General features: G+C 39.7%; 1 protein-coding gene across 1 annotated transcript in view; it reads left to right on the top strand.

Moving 5' to 3' along the window:
• Positions 1-4,695: 4,695 nt before the first annotated feature.
• The window catches only part of SLC6A1 (solute carrier family 6 member 1), a 202,994-nt gene continuing 199,018 nt past the window's right edge, over positions 4,696-8,671 (top strand). Inside the window, exon 1 of the mRNA XM_088472723.1 lies at positions 4,696-4,811. The gene's annotated coding sequence lies outside the window, so the exon portion shown is untranslated. The remainder of the gene's footprint in view (positions 4,812-8,671) is intronic.

Below are 8,671 nucleotides of genomic sequence, written 5' to 3'. Positions count from 1 at the left end.
GCCCCCTGGCATTGCCACTGCAACATGCGGGATGTAGCAGGAAGGCTGTGCTGCTGCCCTGCACGCATGGGGAACCAGAGAGGAAGGGATGCCCACCGGAGATGCCCACCCGATGGCCTGGAAAGGGACCCTGGCTGCATGAATTCCCTCTCCCCCTCGGGGATGCTGAAAATCTGAATATTAAGCCCGCCTGGGGACTCCGCTTGCACCCCCTGCCGATTGAACCACCCCTGCTCCCCGCTGCCATGGTCCGCTGGGCACTGCTCCACGCGCCCGCCACAGGGGCCCCGGCCAAGTTCTCAGGGACCGGCCGGCACCCCCCTGCTTGCCCTGCCCACAAAGGGAACCAGGGAGGAGGGGATGCCTACTGGAGATGCCCACCCGACGGCCTGGAAAGGGGCACTGGCTGCAGCCGGCCCCTTTCTCCCCTGGGGATGCAAAATGTCTGAATATTAAGCCCACCTTGGGACTCCACTCGGGCCCCTCACCAACTGAACCACCTCTTCTCTCCGCTGCCAAGGTTGCCTGGGCGCTGCTCCGCTCGCCCATGGATGGGGCCCCGGCCAAGTTCTCAGGGACCAGCTGGCGCCCCTCCGCTTACCCTGGCCGCACAGGGAACCAGAGAGGAAGGGATGCCCACCAAAGATGCCCACTCGACGGCCTGGAAAGGGGCCCCGGCTGCATGAATGCCCTCTCACCCCCGGGGATGCTGAAAATCTGAATATTAAGCCCGCCTTGGGACTCCGCTCGGTCCCCCCGCTGACTGAACCACCTCTACTCCCCGCTGCCAAGGTCACCTGGGCGCCACTCCGCTTGCCCGTGGATGGGGCCCCAGCCAAGTTCTCAGGGACCTGCCGGTGCCGCTCCGCTTGCCTTGCCCGCATAGGGAACCAGAGAGGAAGGATGCCCACCAGAAATGCCCACCCGACAGCCTGTAAAGGGACCCCGGCTGCATGCAGACCCTCTCTCCCCTGCAGATGCAGAATATCTGAATATTAAGCCCGCCTGGGGACTCCACACATGCCCCCTGCTGACAGAACCTCCCCTGATCCCCACTGCCTGGGTCCCCTGGGTGCCGCTCCACGTGCCTGCCGCAGGGGCCCTGGCCAAGTTCTCAGGGACCGGCTGGCAGCAGCATTTAGGACTGACCAGTTGTTTGTTCGAGGCTGGGGGTTAATCAGGTCTGGGGAGCACCCTTCTTGATACCACCTGTCATGGAAGTATTTATCAGAGCTAAGAGAAACACAAACACCCATTGTGGCTTGCACACGGACAAACATATCTGTCTTGGAATTGTGATTCCCACCAGTGTTGGTGTGTTGTCTGACCTGAGGGCCTGATTCAGAGCCGGAACGCTCTGACCAGAGCGCTCACTCTGAATCAGGGCCCACCTACCTAAAAATGGAGCGGCCTCCTGGCCGATCGCATAGCTGTCGGTTACCACCCACAGCTTATGCGAGCGGCCAAAAAGATGGTCGCGATGGTCAAGACCATTGCGACTATCGGGCTTGCGACGAGACCCTGCGGTAGGGTCTTGCTGCCGCAACCCCAGGAGTGCTTTTGGCTCTATCAGAGCCAAAAGCACTCCCACTGACATCACTAGTGATGTCAGTGGGGCCAGCCCCAGACGGTAGGCGTTCCCATGGGAAAGCTTCCGTCTGGGCAGCAAGGCCCCCGGAACGCCCACCAAAGGGGGCGTGCTGTCACTCACCATCGACAGCACTCCCCCTTTGGTGTGAGACCCATAGCAACAGCTTGGCTGTCGCTATGCGGGTCCTGCGCATGCGCACGACGGAGCTCCCTCCATCATGCGCATGCACACTAGGGTACCATCGACCCACTTGCACACACACAGAAAAATATAAAAGACACTTTGATTTATTTTTGACTATATATATATATATATATATATATATGTGTATATATATATGTGTGTATATATATATATTATATATGTGTATATATATATATATATATATATGTATATATATATATATATATTATTTTTTATTTTATTTTATTTTTATTTTTTTTTGAGTCCAGAACTTGGGCCCAGATGGACACAGCACCAACCCAGATGTATCTTCAGTTCTGCACCAGCCCAGATGGACACAGCAGACATGAAAAGCACCATCCCTGGACACAGCAGACAGCACAGACAGCCCAGATGGATCAGCGACAGCCCAGATGGACACAGCAGACAGCACAGTGACAGCTGTCACAGCACCAGCCCAGAATGGATCAGCAGTCACCAGCCCAGGACACAGCAGATAGCACCAGCACCTCTCCCAGCCCTACACTACCCACCCTTCCTGGTCAGTCTCCACAGCCAGAGTGAAATGGCATCCGTCGCGTGGTCCCTTACATACTACATTGATCATAGAGACGAAGGCTCGCGAAACGCAAGATTTCATCTCTATGGTTTTGCCTCGATTTGAGAGATCCGAGTAAGGCTGGAACATCTGAGCCGGCTTGGATCCGACTCGGATCTGCTAATTCGGGTGGGTTCGGATCTCTGGAAACTGAACCCGCGCATCTCTACTGTAAATAGAGTTAAAAGATAGATAATAGATATATAATATATACTGTAAATACAGTGAAAAGATAATTAGATAAAATATACTGTAAATGCAGTAAAAAGATAGATAGATAGATAGATAGATAGATAGATAGATACTGTAAATAGATCCCCCCCGGTGGTAATTAACCCCCCTTCCCTACAGCCTAACCCTAACCCTCCCCAGTCAGTGCCTAACCCTAACCCACTCGGGAAGGTCCCTAAACCTAACCCCCCCATCCCCAGCCTAACCCTAACCCGCATACTTACCATCGGGATGCTGGCGGTCGGGATGCCGATATCTGTAAGTTCATTTCTTCGGGATGGCGATGTTGGCATTCTGATGGACATCAGCATTCTGACTGCGCAGGGATTCCGGCGTTAGTATATTGACTTCCGACATCTCGTCTGCGGGCATCCTGACCGCATCCCAGATAGCTAGATATGACATAGATAGATAGATAGATAGATAGATAGATAGATAGATAGATAGACAGATAGACAGATAGATAATATATACTGTAGATAAAGTAAAAATATAGATAGATTGATAGATAGATAGATAGATAGATAGATAGATAGATAGATAGATAGATAGATAGATAGATAACAGAAAAATGGAAGAAGCTAAGTTCCAGGCATGAGAAGTTACATTACTATGAATGAATTAAACTCAATGATAGCCCATTTACTGAGTCAAATAGTCAGGTGGTTTATTTGAGACTTAGAGATAGATAGATAGATAGATAGATAGATAGATACTATAGATACAGTAAAAATATAGACAGATAGATAGATAGATAGATAGATAGATAGATAGATACTATAGATACAGTAAAAAGATAGACAGATAGATAGATAGACAGATAGATAGATAGATAGATAGATAATATATACTGTAGATAAAGTAAAAAGATAGATAGATAGATAGATAGATAGATAGATAGATAGATAGATGCTATAGATACAGTAAAAAGATAGACAGACAGATAGATAGATAGATAGATAGATAGATAGATAGATAATATATACTGTAGATAAAGTAAAAAGATAGATAGATAGATAGATAGATAGATAGATAGATAGATAGATAGATAGATAGATAGATGCTATAGATACAGTAAAAAGATAGACAGACAGATAGATAGATAGATAGATAGATAGATAATATATACTGTAGATAAAGTAAAAAGATAGATAGATAGATAGATAGAAAGATAGATAGATAGATAGATAGATAGATAGATAGATAACAGAAATATAGCAAAGAAGCTAAATTCCAGGCATGCAAAGTTACATCAATATGAAGGAATTAAACTCAATGATAGCCCATTTACTGAGTCAAATAGTCAGGTGGTTTATTTTTGAGAGTTAGAGATAGATAGATAGATAGATAGATAGATAGATAGATAGATAGATAGATAGATAGATAGATAGATAGATAATATAAACTGTAGATACAGTAAAACGATAGATAGATAGATAGATAGATAGATAGATAGATAGATAGATAGATAGATAGATAGATACTGTACATACAGTAAAAAGATAAATAGATACTGTACGTACAGTAAAAAGATAGATAGATAGATAGATAGATAGATAGATAGATAGATAGATAACAGAAATACAACACAGAAGCAAAATTCCAGAAATGAGAAGTTACATTAACATGAATGAGTTTAACTCTAAGCAAGTTAGAGCTGGAATACTTGCTAAAAAAAAAACAAAACATAATACACAATTCATGAACCTTAGCCTCCACCGTGATTGTCACTGTCTTAGAATTCACAGAAGCATCACTGAAAATAAAGAACTGGACAGTGACAGTCTTCCCATTTTGTGCTTAATGTGATATTTCCCTGACAATCAAATCAGCCTTTACAAGAACATTCACCAATAAGGCACGCAGATCAGTGGATTTTCTTTTTTGACATTTAATTTGTACAATCAATAGCAAATTTTCTGTTAACAAAATTGAAAGTGAATTTTATGGGGCTGGATGTTCACATATGAGGAAGTAACGGAATATATCCATATTTTGTTCAGCTCAGGTCCTTTTCATTTATTCCTGAGATCTACAGAATAGCAAATGACATAGAGAGAGGTGTGTCTAAATGTTGATGTGGAGGTTGAGACTGCTGAATTAGGGCTGTACTGAGCTGAATTGGTGTTGAGAACAGCTGAATTTCTACTGTGTGCTGCTGAAATGAACAAAAAATGAACCCTGGTCATAGAGACTCATCTGTATCAGGTAGGTTATCTTTGAATAAATTGAAACAAAGTTTGCATGCAAGAAACAATTATTATCCTGTAGTGAAGCCAAAACAGCACATTTATTCTGATGCTGAACTCTATAAATCTGTTTATCTGGCTTTCAGATAGAAATTTGTGTTCACATGTATAGAAACATTGGCTGCATTTATTTACTGATTGTATATATATGCTTTCAATCATTTTACAATGCATTCAGTTGTTTTCTAGCTTGCCTTTGATTCATTAATCCAATTTGGACATTGTATGTGTGCATGTGAGAGCTGAACGCAGCTGATTAAATGTACAAAATTCAAACTGCATAAGCAAAGTAGGTACGCTCGCTGTGCTGCAGTTTACAGGTGCTATTGACTGATGCCGTGTCAGGCTTGAAATGTCACAGCGGGATATTTTATTATGAGCACAATGTTTAAAAGTTAAGAGCTAAAGTATATATGGGGACAAACCTTTCTGCGACCTGTATCAAATCTGGCCTCTAAATAGTTATAGTTTACTATAGATATCAAATACATATATTACAATGTATAGAATATATTTGTTTACCTAGGGTGGAGGAACACTTGTAAATTAACAGAATCAATATTGCCAGTCTAATTTTTCTGGGCTTCTTAAATATGAATTATGTATATTGTCTTGTTACTATGATTATACACAATGATACGTTATATATGAACTGTAGGGGACATACGATGATTTTTTTATTTATGTAATACAATTAAATCAAATTACATTTGCTGTAGTTAGTAATCCTTTAGGATATTGGGTAGATATATGTTATGCAATTCCCTAAAGGAAATCAACTTCTCAATGAAACTCATATACCAGTGCATCTGTAAAGATTTACAAAGTATGTGGCTTTTGTGATGAGAAGAAAAAAAAAATTGCAGGTTTTAGGATGCTCTTTTTGGGAATATTTGCTTTGACTGTTAATGGACATGAAGTCTATAAATATTTAATGTTACACAATATATATAGTAAATGCTAAGATAAGTATTTTAAGTTCAATGGTGCAGCTTCCACTTATACAATGTTTATAGGCAATGGCTATAAAAGGAGTCACTATCTGCAAGTTGTGGTTGAAAGTAGCTGGGCTCCTACACTAAGCCAGTTGTTCTTTGGCTCTGCTGTCATTGCCCTGTCTGCCTTGCTCATTTCAAGCCTTTGCAAACAAGACTGCTTTGGCTCTGTTTTATTCATAGTGCTATAGGTATTGGCATGTATCTTAAATACAACATGGATTTATATTTTACTAAAGCATTGAAAAATGTTTCTTACAGCTATTTTCATCATCATTAAATTCAAATAATTATAACCACATTTCCTAGAAAAAAGCTTTTGTTGTGGTGGATTCACATTTGAATTGCAGCAAATGAACTGCTACCATTAATTTGTGCAAATTGATGTGACAGCTATCAGCATTATTTAGCTGTCAGTGATTTTGTTTTTCATAATTTTATCCAAGTGTTTATATTTTTTTAAATGCATTTCATATAATTTACTCCACAATGAATAAGCTTCTATCTTGTATTAGAAGAAAATGGGTCAGTTATAGTTTATGACATATATCACATTATTCAAAAAACTCAAGGTCATAAGAGCTATGCTTTTTTTTATCTCCAAGGACATGAATCTATGGCTGAATTTGTTTTGATATTACATAAAAAAGCCTGAATTTTAAAGTGTAAACTTGTATATACATAACAATCAGTTATTTATTCTAACTGTGAATGGAAGATCTCCTGGGTTTGATAATCAATATTAAGTTATTTATATTGAGAATTGTTTGTTAAGTAATGGACATATCTGTGTTTTAGCAGAACAATCAAGTTTTTCTAGGGAAACCATCTTGTATTTGGTCAGTCTGATTGGTCTGCTTAGAACAAGATTTGTTGATTGCTGACTGATGGAATTTTAAGTCCCTCGGTAATCCATCATTCTTGTCCACCATATTGTTTTCATACCCGTTGCTTTTTGTTTTACATGGTAATTTTTTTTAGACATTTAGGTTTAAGTTTATTTTTAATCAGTAATCAATGTGGATAATATGTTTTATTTAATATGTTTAAATATCCAGTTGTATTTGAACAACATATTTAAATAGCTTTTTTTTATTTTAGGAATAGAGCCATTTTGAATGCTTCATTTAATCCAACATTATACAGTTTTGTTTTTGATTGTTTGCTTTTTTTATTACAATTTAAGAAAACAGCACATTTTCCTTCAATAATCTAAATATATGACTTAATTACCAAAATCTACAAAGTAAACTCTCTGTGAATATTTTACTAAAATTTTTATATTTACTCTAGCTTCAATTTGCACTTTTTATTGCAATATACACTTATTAAATTGATTTAGCATTCTGTTATAATTTACCTTACATACATTAGCAGCAATTTTTTAATAAGCATTTTTATTTCATATTAATTCAAATGGTCAAAATTATACTCTCAATAATGTCTTTTTTCTGTTAAATTATCTAACAGCTTGTTGTATAACAGTGGATTTTGTTGTCTTCGTATAACAGTTTTTAATGTGTGAGGACATTGTGGCATCTTATATAAATTCAGAAGAAACAAATATTTACAGAATTGTTTAAAGAAATGTACTGTAAATGACTAAAATAAGGTTTAGTCGGCTAAAAGTAGATAAAATAAGCTATATGTAGATTATGTTTTATTTTTTTACCTTCAAGCATAATTCTTGCCTTTTCGGAAAATGTTTTTCTATGTTATTAACATGTGTACATTATAAACTCAACAGAAAATGTACATACTGTAATTAATGAAGGCACTGTTTAGGAACCTATTTGTCATGCTTATTGTTATTTCTTTGCACCTTCTTGCTTTGATAATTTGTAATACAGTAAACTAAAAGGGAAAGGCAATGGGTATACAGTTTTATGGATTGCAATATGAGTAAAATCAATAATGTTGACAATGAGGAATGTATGTGAACTCTGCCAACCAATCAAATTCTGCCCATATAAATATACAGACTAGGTCTTCCTGTGCTGGTTATCTTTTCTTATTCCATTTGAATGAGTAATGTGTCTCTCTATCCAATTAGTTTTGTTATACCTGTGGAGTTGGATATTTGAAATCATTAAAATATCATCAATAAACATAGCCTAGATCTTTTAATATATAATTGTATGCAGTTTTTTCATCATTACATCACTCAATCCCTTTCCTGTCTCTCTGTTTATTAATAAATATAACTGTTTCAACCAGGTCTGAGGTGACATTCACTAACATAGAGAGTGCTCAGAAATTAGTGACATTAGCACTGGGCATGCTCAGAAGACAAACTCTGACATTTCCTAACACTGAGCATGCTCAGAGAACAGGTTGTGACATTAACTAGAATAGAGCATGCTCTGAAGACAGATTAGTGACAATCTAGCACTGGGCATGCTTACTGCCTCATTACTAAATGTTTGTCAGTCTGATGCATTTACATAAACAAGTTTGCTTCATGAGTTTCAGTTAAACTAACCATCCTCTTCAAGCAAAACTCCCAAATTAAACTGCCAAGTTATATTCTGATTCTGTCACAGTGCGCCGGACTCCGGCACTCACTTACTGGGTCTGATCTGCGGAGAGGCAGTGGGTGGTGCATCACCAGCATTCCCCGCTGGCCTCTGCCTCTCCTTCCCCTGATGGATGCAGGCGTGCACGGCTCCCTAAGGGCGCGCACGCGCCGACCTGCTGGAAATTTAAAGGGCCATACACACGCCCTTAAGCAATGTCACAGGAAGTGACTGGGGTAGCCCTGCTTATTTAAGGAAGATTCTGGGAGCACACCAGTGCCAGAGTATAGGCTCATTTACCGTACTCC

Source organism: Taudactylus pleione, unplaced genomic scaffold (assembly GCF_031769625.1).
Source record: "Taudactylus pleione unplaced genomic scaffold, aTauple2 ptg000128l, whole genome shotgun sequence".
Classification (NCBI taxonomy): Eukaryota; Metazoa; Chordata; class Amphibia; order Anura; family Myobatrachidae; genus Taudactylus; species Taudactylus pleione.
The sequence above is the reverse complement of the archived record's forward strand: the minus strand, read 5'-3'. Positions and strand labels throughout refer to the sequence as shown.